This window comes from Populus nigra, chromosome 1 (assembly GCF_951802175.1).
Source record: "Populus nigra chromosome 1, ddPopNigr1.1, whole genome shotgun sequence".
NCBI classification, from domain to species: domain Eukaryota; kingdom Viridiplantae; phylum Streptophyta; class Magnoliopsida; order Malpighiales; family Salicaceae; genus Populus; species Populus nigra.
The window spans coordinates 10808552-10821354 of NC_084852.1; the positions used below are offsets into that span (position 1 = coordinate 10808552).

The 12803-nt window shown below is 32.6% G+C and overlaps 2 long non-coding RNA genes across 2 annotated transcripts; one reads left to right on the forward strand and one right to left on the reverse strand.

Annotated features, from left to right (window-relative positions):
• Positions 1-6101: 6101 nt before the first annotated feature.
• On the reverse strand, positions 6102-12317 carry LOC133699473 (uncharacterized). Its single transcript, XR_009843280.1, has 2 exons — positions 11614-12317; positions 6102-6630 (listed from the first exon to the last, which is right to left on the reverse strand). It is a non-coding gene; the product is annotated as an uncharacterized LOC133699473 (long non-coding RNA).
• LOC133699467 (uncharacterized) lies at positions 7131-8381 on the forward strand. Its single transcript, XR_009843279.1, has 2 exons — positions 7131-7454; positions 7647-8381. It is a non-coding gene; the product is annotated as an uncharacterized LOC133699467 (long non-coding RNA).
• Positions 12318-12803: the final 486 nt, after the last annotated feature.

Genomic DNA, 12803 nt, shown 5'->3' on the forward strand with positions numbered 1-12803 from the left:
CTTCAGGATGATCAATTGAAAGAATGCAATAAGTCACATTCCAGAATTTCAACTCATCTTACATGACATTCATATCAAAAAAATGGTTTTTATTGAATCTTTTTAAGTAGTTGTTACTACTGAAAATTGCTATCATCTTGAAAAGACTTCAAGAACTACTTGAAACTTAAGTGAAATGAGTGAGAGTTGAAGATCTTATTATGGATTTAATGATATAAAACAACAATAAGTTGTCTAAAGAGAGAGCTATATTTTCTTACTGCCTATCAGGGAAAATGTGATTGAACAAGAGATGAAGTCTTCCAAAAAAACCAAAAGAAGAAGTTGCTAATTTATATGCTCTATAACTAATCAGTCAGTTACACACGACACTAACTTTGTTCATACAAAATATATTTATTATTAATAAAAACATTCTTTATTTTTAATATTCATTTATGTTTGATGAGTCTAGAGTAAAGCTAAAGTCCTACGGATAAAAATATTTTATAAAGAAAATTATAAAGTTTTTATAATTAAAAGATTCATATTCCATCAAAGCATTGTTTTCACTACCAGAATTAATAGTTTTGCCAATAGAATTTTCTGTCGGTATGTACGGTACAAAATTTATCAACAGATTTACGGACGAAAACCGTTCCTCAATAATCTCATTTCTATCGGCAATAAAAAAAGATCGATGGTTTTACATATATAAAATATGCGCAAAAAAAAACACTCACTTTAATAAACCAACGAAATTATTCCGTCGGTGATTGGTAGTTATTTATTGTAATTTTATTCCAACCCTCTGTAAAATACCGACGAAATTATTTCTGTTGGTGATGTAACAGTGTTGCAATGGCATATGATAAAAATTATTCCCCTCGCCTCTGACATATACCGACAGATTATGTCCGTCATTATATCCGCCTGTAAGAATTAAAAATATATATATTTTTTAAAATGTTTTGAACAAAAAAAGAAAATAATTAAAAAATAAAATTGTATAAAATTGAAATATGTTAAAATATTTCTAGAATAACATAAAATCCAAATATTCATTACAAATTTATTTGTTTAAATAAAAATTAAACTAGAACAATGGTGGTGTTGTAGGAGAAGGAGGAGTCTGGTCATTCCTGAAACCATACGACAAAAAAAGAGGCATACATGTACCACCCATCTGTAATCTTATAATCCGCCGAGAGTTGCTCATATTTTTTGGTGAGATGAGCTATATGTTTTTGCAAGGCTACGAACTCCTAAGACTGGGTGCTAGATACCAATTGAGACACTACGTATCGCCCATAAGTTCTCGATCGTAGTGTTAGAAAGTTCGTACACATGATTGTTGTTGGATATTTGTTTTGGCGTCTGTGTTGAGAGGAGCTAGTGATAGTTAATATTCATGCTCAATTAATTAATAAAAGATAACATTGTCTAATATTAATTACATTTGAAACAAAATTGATACAATAAGGAGATTTGAAATTATATATATATTTGAGATTAAATTGAAGTTTTTGCCTTAATTTTTAGTCTTGGAGTTTTTCAGTGAATATTAAAATATTCTAGGCTTATATTTGATTTAGATTTTGTTAGGCTGAGATATATAACAATTTGTAAATTCACAAGTAAAACTTATGTTTTTCTAGCCTTATATGTATTTTTCTAGGTATGGATTTTGTAAATTCTAGCCTTATGTTTAAGAATTAATTTTTTTCTGATTATTTATTTTCCAATTTAAATAATAATAAATAAATATTTTTCATTTAAATAAAAAGACTCTCCTTTGAAAATTAAATTACAATGAAGAAATAAAATAAATATTATTTAAAAACGAGTTATCTTATTTTTCATTCTTAAATAACAATTATTTTTTTTGTTATTTTTAAAATGACTCTTGGTTGAGAATTTAATAATGAATAAAAGAGAGGACGCACGCACCAATCAAGCATGATAATAATCTTGAGCTTGGTGCTATTGACAGTGCAACATGAAGAAAAAATGGTAATGAAGATGAAAGTGATGAAGAAAAAATTCCTAATAATGTTGAAATACAAAGTCATGGTACTGAAGATGATTTTAAGATTCAAATTGATGATATTGGTGTTGGTACTAGTAGTAGCACTCATGTTCATAATATTGATGTTGGTACTAGTAGTGACACTAATAATCCTCTTGATGCTAATGAAATTGATGAACGTCTGAGAAATAATGAGGAAGATGAAGGCAATGAAGCTGGTTTTAGTTTACATGACACACCAACAGATTGTTTGTTTTAAGTTTGTTAATTATTATCTAATGAAAAGTTATTTAAATTATGTATGAATTTTTATGTGAAGCATGTATTTTAAGGTGCTTGAACTATGTATGAATTTTTATTTGAACATGTATTTTCAGGTGCTTGAACTATATATGAATTTTTATTTGAAGCATGAATTTTTTGTTAATGTATTTTAAAATTCCTTACAATTTTATGATTTTACGATTCGAGTTTGTATTGTATTTTTCGTGCCGTGTCTAAATTGCGATTTTAACAACCTTGGTTGCAAGTATACTTAATAATTCACGCATGTCTGCCGTTATGGCCAACTTGGTCACTAGCCTGGGCAAGCATTCAGGGCTTGGACTGGATGGGCCGGATGGAGGCTTGGACTGGCCGAGTTAGATCCAGCCTAAAAAAGAAAGAAGATAAGGACTTTTAAAGCCTGGATGGGCCTGGCCCTAGGCCCATAGGGCCCAAATAAAATTGGGCACAACCCAAATAAAATTAGGTTGTTATGCCCAACTTCTAGGTAGCACAACTGAAATTGCTTGTCTAAACTAAAAAGATGAGTAATGTTTTTTGTGGAATAAATCAGTAGGACCAATATAATTAAACTTGTGGTCTATGTGAAATCCAAGAGTCTTTTTAAAAATTTACTGACTTGATCTAAACATAATCGAGAACGTCGTTGAAAACATAAACAAGGAACATAGAAAATGGATACAAGAGGAATGCCATGAATGATGTCCATAATGGGAAATTGGAGCGAAAGCTTACGACAAGACTCAATATAGCACAGGTAATTAGCACAACCAGTACTTCAACAGAGAATTCCCATGTCAATCCACGAGCATAAATTAGAAATAGAAGAACAGAACAGCCAAGAACATTGTTCGTGAACACCCCACCATAAATCTGCACATTAATCAAATCAAGTTATGACTCTGTTTGTTTTTGCATTTTAAAAACATTTTTGAAAAAAATTAAAAATTTTTTTACTTCAAATTAATTTTTTTTGTATTTTTAGATTATTTTGATGTACTGATGTCAAAAATAATTTTAAAAAATATTATTTTAATGTATTTCTGAATGAAAAACACTTTAAAAAACAATCGCAAACACTCCCAAATACATTATATATTACTTATGCTAATAGTCATGTTTATCAAAGAATCATTTTAATCTAAAAATTTAAGTAATAAAATGAGATTTTAAAAATAATTTTATATTATTCTTTAAGAATATCTATCAATTGTGAAAAAAAACTCTTATTTTATGCCTAATGTAATTCAGTACATGGTCTCATGATTATATTATATATATGTTTTACAAATTTATAACTAAACATTTGTGTCACAAAAGTTTATGTTTATAGTCCGGTTCTGGATGTTTTTCACCGTATCATTCTGCAAATTTATAACTATATTCCATTCATTAATAAGACATAATTCACGTAGGATAACATAATTCAACATTCCTATAAAATGAATTCTCAGTACGCATGCCCATAATATTATATTTTCATACCATAGGTTTACATTACATCATATTGACATACTCATAAATTCACATTCCTGTTTTAGTCTCATTATCATCACGAGTTCATACAAGAGTGTCGAACGGCACGTTACACAACTTGTACTTTTGTTATCCTGGTCTCATGTAATTTCGTAACATAAAATCCTTATAAGAAGAATACCACACATGTGTATATTCATACACATCATATCTACATGTTCTCACATACACATCTATGTTCCACTTCGATTTTTCATTACAAGTCTTTACAAAAAGGGTCAGACGAATCAACACGTCTGTACATGCATAACTTATATCACTCATAACATGCAAATACATAGTTTTTTTTTCAAAATGTGTGAGCTGCGAAATGAATTTCCTTACGCACCATGTTGGTATGATGTCCCTGTTACAACACAAGGTAATTTCAAGCATTATAGGCAATTTAAAAACATAATAAAGCAATATTAACGTTACATTTCATTCATGAACCAAAACAACATAATTCTTTCATTTCTCCTTACTTATGTAAATACCACCCTTAATAATTCATCAATTACCGAGGCTAATTACAATACTTAAACCCAGTCATCCATCTCGAATACCGTTAATTGAACTAACATTATTCCTTGTTTAAAGCATAACAATCATAGTTCTTTCATATACTTGGTACATACAAAATATAGCACCCATGAACACATCAACTTTTGAAACTAACTCATAACTCCCAAATCTGACAATTCTCTTAGGATGCCATTAGCCGAAGCCAATCTTTTATTCATCCCGGGCATTTTTTTAGGATGCCATTAGCTGAAGCTAATCATTTGTTAATCCCGATCATCCACTTAGCTAATCATTTGTTAATCCCGGTCATCCACTTAGGATGCCATTAGCCAAAGCTAATAATTTCTCAAACCGAGTCATCCATTTAGGATGCCATTAGCCGAAGCTAATCATTTATCAATCCTGGTCATCCACTAAAGAAGTGACTGATCTTCACGAGTGCATCTCATATCCCTTTTATTTTAGAAAAGGATTTTGAAAATTGATTACCATTAGAAAGCACTTGGCCTTCAACAACTTGTACAAAAATGATTATTCATTTTGACAGCTTATTTGTTTTTGTATTTTAAATGTTTTTTTTAAATAATTTTTTTTATTTTTTTTCTTCAAATTAATATTTTTTTATGCTTTCAGATCATTTTAATATGCTGATGTCAATATAATTTTTAAAAAATAAAAAAATATCATTTTAATGTATTTTCAAGTAAAAAACACTTAGAAAAAACAATCACAATTATATTTTTAAACACATCAAAATATCTACCCTCTTTAACCATTATGGTAAGATTGAAGATGTGTGAAAATCCTTAATCCCTCTATGTGGAATGAATGTAGCTGGACCGGCCCGGTTTTCTATGAAACCTCACTTAACCTAGCCTTTTTAATTATAAAAAACTTATATAAATTACTTTGAAATGAATTAGGATTAAAAATAAAAAATTTTCAATAATTTTATTTTTCTAAATCATATTTAAATTATTAATACTATATATAATATAAAACTGTATCATTAAACATCACTCATGCTATGCTATGTATTAATTACTCGATCATTTGTGATTAGTTAATATGTATATAAAATTCATCTATATAGTGTTGGATTATGCACTTATTTTTTTTTGGTTAAATGACTTATATTCTGTACTTCAAAAAGAATACATCAATTACCTAACTTGCATCATATACTACCTGGTTACTTAATATAAAGATATTACATAACAAAAAATCTGATTATTTAAAGATTTATCATTATATTCATTATAGTCCCTGGGGCATCAAAAAAATGAAATTGCCATCCATGATTTATAATTAAAATAATATAATCCATAATTCCATAAACACAAATTCCTTTTTGAAGCATCAAATATATTTTTTTCTTCAAAATCTTTGAAGAATTAATTAAAACTCCTAGCTAAATTCATTGTCTATTTATAATAGAATTTTTCTGGGCATCCTCAATTTTTTTTTAATATAAGTATTCAGGTTATTCCATATATATATTAATTTTATGAGTTTTAAAATTAACGATTATATAAATCTTTAATGATCTTAAAATTTAAAAAATTTAAATTAATAATTTTAAAAAATAAATTTAAAATTTAATCAATTAATCTTATATCTCCTAAAATTAAATTATGCCATCTATCTTGATAGGGCTGGAGAGGGCCCAACAATAATATAATTTTAACTCAAAACATATTTTATTCAAATTCCAAGGAAGAAGTTCCAAGGAAGAGATAGAATTGACGACTTTTGACAATACCTCAACTTTTATTATATATTTCAAAAGGTGGGTATTCATTGATAGTGATGACACTGCTAATAAAAGCTGGAAAAACAGGATGTTTGAGGGTGAAATGTACGGATCTTGAAATGAGAAACCCGTTAAACCCTTGACTTAAATTGAGACTGAGATAGATAACATTTTAAAAAATAAATTATAAAATTTAATTTTTAATTAGCTTAAATATTAAAAAATAAAATTAAAAAAATTTAATTATAAAACATAACCCAAAATATTTCAAATCAAATAAACTAAAAAAAACAAATTAAAACAAATTATCTTTTTGAACACTTATCGGCTAAAAGAGAGCTCAGATTTATCGAAGGTTGCAGTGAGTTTGCAATGCTTGAAACGAAGTTTCCACCTATTGGTTGTTAACTCTGGAGAATGGAGAACACGGGACTCTCATCCTTCTTAAGGAATTGATGGGAGACTGGTGGAGCTCTTCCATGGACAGTCAAGCCACGAATTTGATAATCCTTCGAAGCTTTGTTAATTTGAGTTGACAATCCTTCTGCACATAAGAGAAAAAGATTTGGAGACAATATTAGGTCTCCTTGCCGAAGATCTCGTCATGGAGAGAGAGAGATTCACCAGGAATATTACTGATATAGAGTTGGACGGGATTTTAATCCTGCTCATAATTTTCTACTCATAAGTGCTGTGTTCCCTCTTTTCACTTTTTTTTTTAACATTTTATTTCAATTCTAAACTTCATTTATATTACATTTCAGTTATTGGATTTTGAGAGCTGAGAGATGATTCATGAGAAAAAATAAAAATAAACTAAGCACGAGTCTGCGCAAACATATGCTTGGGTTTTAAGCCAACAGTCCAACAATGGCAGGACTAATGGTGTTTTGAATCAATCAAACATGGACCAAACCTGAGCTATGTTTATCCTTATCCACGAGCTTGTCACCCTGGGGAGATAAGGGACGAAATTCGTGGATGAGAATTGGAGATGCGGCCCTATTAAAGTCAGATAAAAAACAAAACTAAGAGGACGAAAAAAGCAGAAAGACAAAAAAAAAACCCCAAAGCTAGAGAGGGAAGAACAGAAAACAACAAAAAGAGAGTGAGGATTGGGGGTCAATTACTAGGATCCAAAAAAAAAAAACACAAGAAAAAAAACATATCATTCGCAAAGAAAAAGGAGAAGCCATTTTTGCTAATCTCTGCTTTCTCCAGGACCAGAGCTTTTCATGAAGAAATCATAACAAAAACAAAAACAGAGGGACGAAGACATAGAGGAAAACCAGAAGAGCAAAAACAAAAGAGAAAATTTTGCATTCCTTCATAACGCCCTCGGCTTCGCCTTCAACAACAGCTAACCAGGTAAGTCATTCTTCTTCCCTCGCTTGCAATTTTAATTATTTTTTCACTGTTATAAGCAAGGTTGTTAAAATCACATTTTGACTCATAAAATCATATGATTTTACGAGTCAAAACATGCTTTGTATGCTGAATTATTTGAAAAAATAAAAAATGGATGAAATCGGGTGAAATCGTGCAAAATCGTGATTTCAGGACCGATTTTATGATTGTAAGAAAACACATGCACTGATCCCCCATGCTCCAGCTGTCAGGCGTCTATTGGCTGCGGAAATGCACAGTCATGCCACATGGTCTTCACTCCAATACACTAACTTCGTCTTCACTCTTCAGTCTTCACTTCTACTTTTCACCGAACAAAAACCCTAATCCCCTTCTGTAATTAACCAACCGGACACCGACAACCACAAAAGCGGCAACGATCACGGTCACGATCACGGTCCAGTCTTCACTCCTCTTTCCTTACTCCAGTCTTCACTCCAGAGTCCAGTCATCAGTGCTCACGGTCGCGGCTTCCTTTTCATCAACAGCGGCGACGATCTCCTCAACAGCTTCTGACTTCGGGCTTCCTCTTCAATCTTCATCAACAGTAGCACGCCGGCAACAATCTCTTTTCTTTCCCATCATCAACAATTGACGGCTTCCTCTTCATCAACAGCAGCGGGCGACATCGCTCCTCTTCATCGGCAGCCGTTCAGCCTTCATCATCAACGACTCTTTTTCACCGTAAGTTGATTTTGCCTTTAAAATGTAAAATTGTAGTAGTTGATTATGCCCCGTAATTGTATATTCCCTTGTAACAGATTTTGATTTTGCCCTGTTACCCTGTAATTATTAATTACAAATTTTGATTTTGCTCGGTCCTGTAATTTGTATAGTTATAATGTTGAATTGAATTGAATTGAATGGAATTGATGGAATGATTTTGAATGTTTTTTTGTCCATTTATACTGTGGAGTTTGGACTGTTGAATTGAATTGAATTAATTAGTTGCTGAAATGTCTTTAGGATGTCATTTTAATATTATAGGACTGAATTGAATTGAATTAATCAGGTGAAAATTAAAATCGTTAAATCATGTTTTTTTGCTTTGTGGAGTGTGGGGCTATGGGCTGTCCATTTATACTGTGGAATGATGGAATGATTTTAGGATGCCATTTCAGTAGTATAGTTTTGTGAATTGTTATGTATAAGAAAAAGTTAATTACAATCATAAATTGTTTGGGCTAATTTGAGTTGATTCTTGAATTGTTGAACACTTGAACTTATGGCATCTAGAAAAAATTCTTCTAGTAATAGACTTGATGTAGGATGACAACATGGTATAGATATTGATAAGAATTCTAGAAAAGTTCAGTGCAAGTATTGTCAAAAAATTATCAGTGGAGGTATTTTTCGTTTCAAACAGCATTTGGCTTGCACTCATAAGGATTTTGAGCCATGCCAGCAAGTTCCAGAAAATGTTAAGCAAATGATTTTGGGTGTTTTGGTGAAAAATCTAAAAGCAAATGAAAAGAAAAGAAAGGCCCATCAATATAGTGCAAATGATGATGATGATGAAATAAAAGAAATTAGCTCCAAGGACAAAGGAAATAGAGTAGTTAGTGGGAGTGGAAGTACACAAACAACCCTAAATCAATTGCTAAAAAGGGATATTAGAGAAGAAGCATGTTGACAAATTGCAAGGTTTCTCTACACTAGTGCAATTCCATTTAATTGTGTAAAAAACCCTAAGTTTGTAAAGGCACTTGAATTGGTTGCAAAGCATGGGCCAGGTTTCAAGCCTCCATCCTACCATGATATTAGAGAGAAGTATTTTAAGCAGGAAGTGAATCAAACAATGACATTGCTTGAGGAATACAAGTTATAATGGAAAAAAATAGGTTATTCAATAATGTCTGATGGATGGACAGATAAAAAAAGACGTATTTGTAACTTTTTGGTTAATAATCCTAAAGGGACATTTTTTTTGTCATCAGTGGATACTTCTAATATGTCCAAGACTGCTAATAAGGTATTTGAAATATAAGATGCTATTGTGGAGAGGATTGAGGAGGAAAATGTTGTCTAAGTAGTCACCAATAATGCTGCAAATTATAAGGCAGCGGGACAATTATTGATGGAAAAAAGAAAGAGTTTGTTTTGGACACCATATGCTGCCCATTGTATTGACTTGATATTAGAAGATTTTGAGAAGAAGTTAGAGGTTTATCAAGTAACTATTGCCAAGGGGAGGAGAATCACGTCATATATTTATTCAAGAACTATTCTTATTTCCATGCTAAGACACTTTACGAAAGAAAGAGATTTGATTAGGCCTGCTGCCACTTGGTTTGCTACTACATATTTGACTCTGCGATGTTTGAATGATCATAAAATGCAGTTGATGACTATGTTTACTTCCTATCAGTGGAGTTCATGTAGGTTTGCAAGAATAAAAGAAGGGAAACAAATTCAAAATTGTGTTTTGGACAGCAAGTTTTGGCATGATGTCACTATATGTATTAAGGCAGCGTATCCTCTAATTAAAGTTCTTCGATTTGTTGATTCAGATAAGAAATCAACTATGAGTTTTATATATAAAGTAATGGATGACGCAAAAGAGAAGATACAAGTGAATTTTGATTTTGTGAAAAAAAAAGGTATATATCTTGCTAATTTTTATTTCAAATGTTGTCATTTATTAATATGAATACCTTTAGAGATACTTCCAATTGAGATATTCCTAAATTGTAATGATATTTTTATTGTTTTTTTTATATAGTTATATACCTATATGGAATATTGTTGATGCAAGATGGGAACTTCAAATCCACAGGCCCTTACATGCAGCAGTTTATTATTTGAATCCTCATTATGATTATAATCCCAATTTTAAGGTTAATGCCAACATTAAAATTAGATTATATCAATTTTTAGAAAGGATGGTGCCTAATGCAAATAAAAGGTGCAAAATTGACTTGCAACTTGAATCATTCAAGGATGCAAAAGGGTTGTTTGGCATTGAGGCTTTCAAGACAGGAAGAGATAAAAAAACTCCAGCTCAATGGTAGGATTCTTATGGGGATGAATGTCCAGAATTATAAAGGTTTGCAATCCGAGTTCTAAACTTGACTTGTACTTTATTTTGATGTAAGCGTAATTGGAGTGCATTTGAAATGATAAGTTTTTTTTTTATTTTAAATGTTGAAATATTTGATAAAAATTTTGTCGCACGTGTGCGGCATCGCGGCGAAAACATCCACCCTCAAAATTTTATCTAATGTGGCAAATGTGGGGAGACAAGGAATTCTTGTCTTTTATTAATGGAAAAATGGAATGGGAGTCGCCACCTAATATTTTGGTCACTAGGAACCCTAACTGGTCTCAGAGATCGGGTATGGGGACTGGTTGCATAAAGGGAAGGTATTAACACCCCAAATACGCCTTACCTAAGATAAGCTGCATTGTTTTATTATCTGATAAAATCTAAGGTCTTGTCATGTTTTCTAGTTGTTGGTCCGTCTATGGTTTCAGAGAAGTCTTCCTCGGTAAGGAGATCCTTATCTTATCGGATAATTCTGACGACAAACCAAAGAATTTAATATCCAGAATACGTCTTACGTATAAGGTCGTAACCCCAGATATTAAAAGAAAACAAAATAATTTTTTTTGAAATTTTTGAAATATTGACCTAGTTCTCGTGACTTTAATAAACTGGTTATTAAAGCCAAAATGCATGCTGATACACATTTTTGAAATTTTCTTTGTTATATTAAAATACAATATGAATTTTTTATATATATTTTTGAGAGACTTGGCCTTATGCATGAAAACAAAAAAATAATTTTTTTTATTTTGACGAAAACCTGATATTTTAATACCGAGTTTGTATCTTTACACTATAAAAATACAAACCAATATTGATTAAAATACAGTAAAATATTTTGGAAAAATCACAGATTTAAATTTTTTTTTGCTGGGCCCAGCCCGGCCCATGGGGCGGGGCTGGACCCCGCAGGCCTGGCTGGGTCACTGGACCAAACCAGTGACCCAGATAAACAACTTAAAGCACGCGTGAATTTCTTCACGCGTGCATGGACTGTGCGAAGGTAATTAAATTACCTTCGCACAGTAACATGCATCCTTTTTTGCAGAGTAGGAGAATGGAAGAGAAACATACCTGGTTTTGGAGAAAGGAAGCTGATGGTTGCGCTAACCTACTCCGCTGGCTTCGTGATTCTGGAGAAGGAAAAGCCTATGGTGATGCTGGCCTCCTCTGCTGGTTCCCTGGTTCTGAAGAAAGTGAAGCCGATGGTGATGGTGGCTTCCTCTGTTGTTTCCATCGTTCTGGAGACTGGTTTTGGAGAAAGGAGGTCGATGGTTGTGCTGCTCTGCTGGGTTCGTGATTCTGGAGAAGGAAAATCCTGTGGTGATGCTGGCCTCCTCTGCTGGTTCCCTGGTTCTGAAGAAAGTGAAGCCGGTGGTGATGGTGGCTTCCTCTGGTATTTCCTTCGTTCTGGAAGAGAAAAGAGCAGATGGTGGCTCAACTCTTCTGTCGGTGTCGCGTTTTCTGACTTTGCTGTCTCGTTCTCCTCTGTTGGTTTCGCCTTCTCTTTGCTTTCTCTCTTCCTGCTCCTTCCCTCTGCCTCTCTCTTCTTTACACTCCTCTCTGGTTTTTATTTCTTTTTCTCGTTGCCTTTTCTGTTTTCTCCCCTCGTTGTCTCGTTCCCCCCTCTGGTTTTCTTACTTTCCTCTGATGTTCTCCTCCCCCCCTGCTTTTGTTCCCTTTTTTTTTCCTTCTGTTGTTCTCGCCTCTCTCGCCTATTTCTTACGTTCTCCTACTCTGTTCCCTCTTGCTTTCTCCTCAATGTAACCTATACTCCCTCTCCCTTTTCTTTTTTTTCCTGTCTCGTTCTTTTTCTTTCCTTTTATAGCCAAAATTGCATGCGTTGGCTAACCTGAGATCCCGTCCGGCGATCTTCTTTAACGAGAACCAATATCCTGTGTGTGGTTAGCTAACCTGAGATCCCGTCCAGCAATCCCCTTGAACCAGAACCAAAATCTACTGATGGCAAGGTTTGAACTTTCTTCTCTTGTTTTGAGAATTTTCTAATGGTAAGGTTCTTCTCATTTTTCTTCTTGATGATAAGGTTTGATCAAACTTTTCACTTGATGCTTTCTTTCTTTTTTTGATTTTGCAGGACTGACATCTGTCCTTCCTAATTGCAAGGTTGACATCTGTCCTTCCTGATGCCTGAAATTAACTGGATTTGATAAGGTTGGAAAACTTGGTGCTTCCTGATTGCATGGTTGACCTGAAGACTCCTCATGATGACAAGGTTGATCTTCTCTTTTTTTTTTTGAGATTTC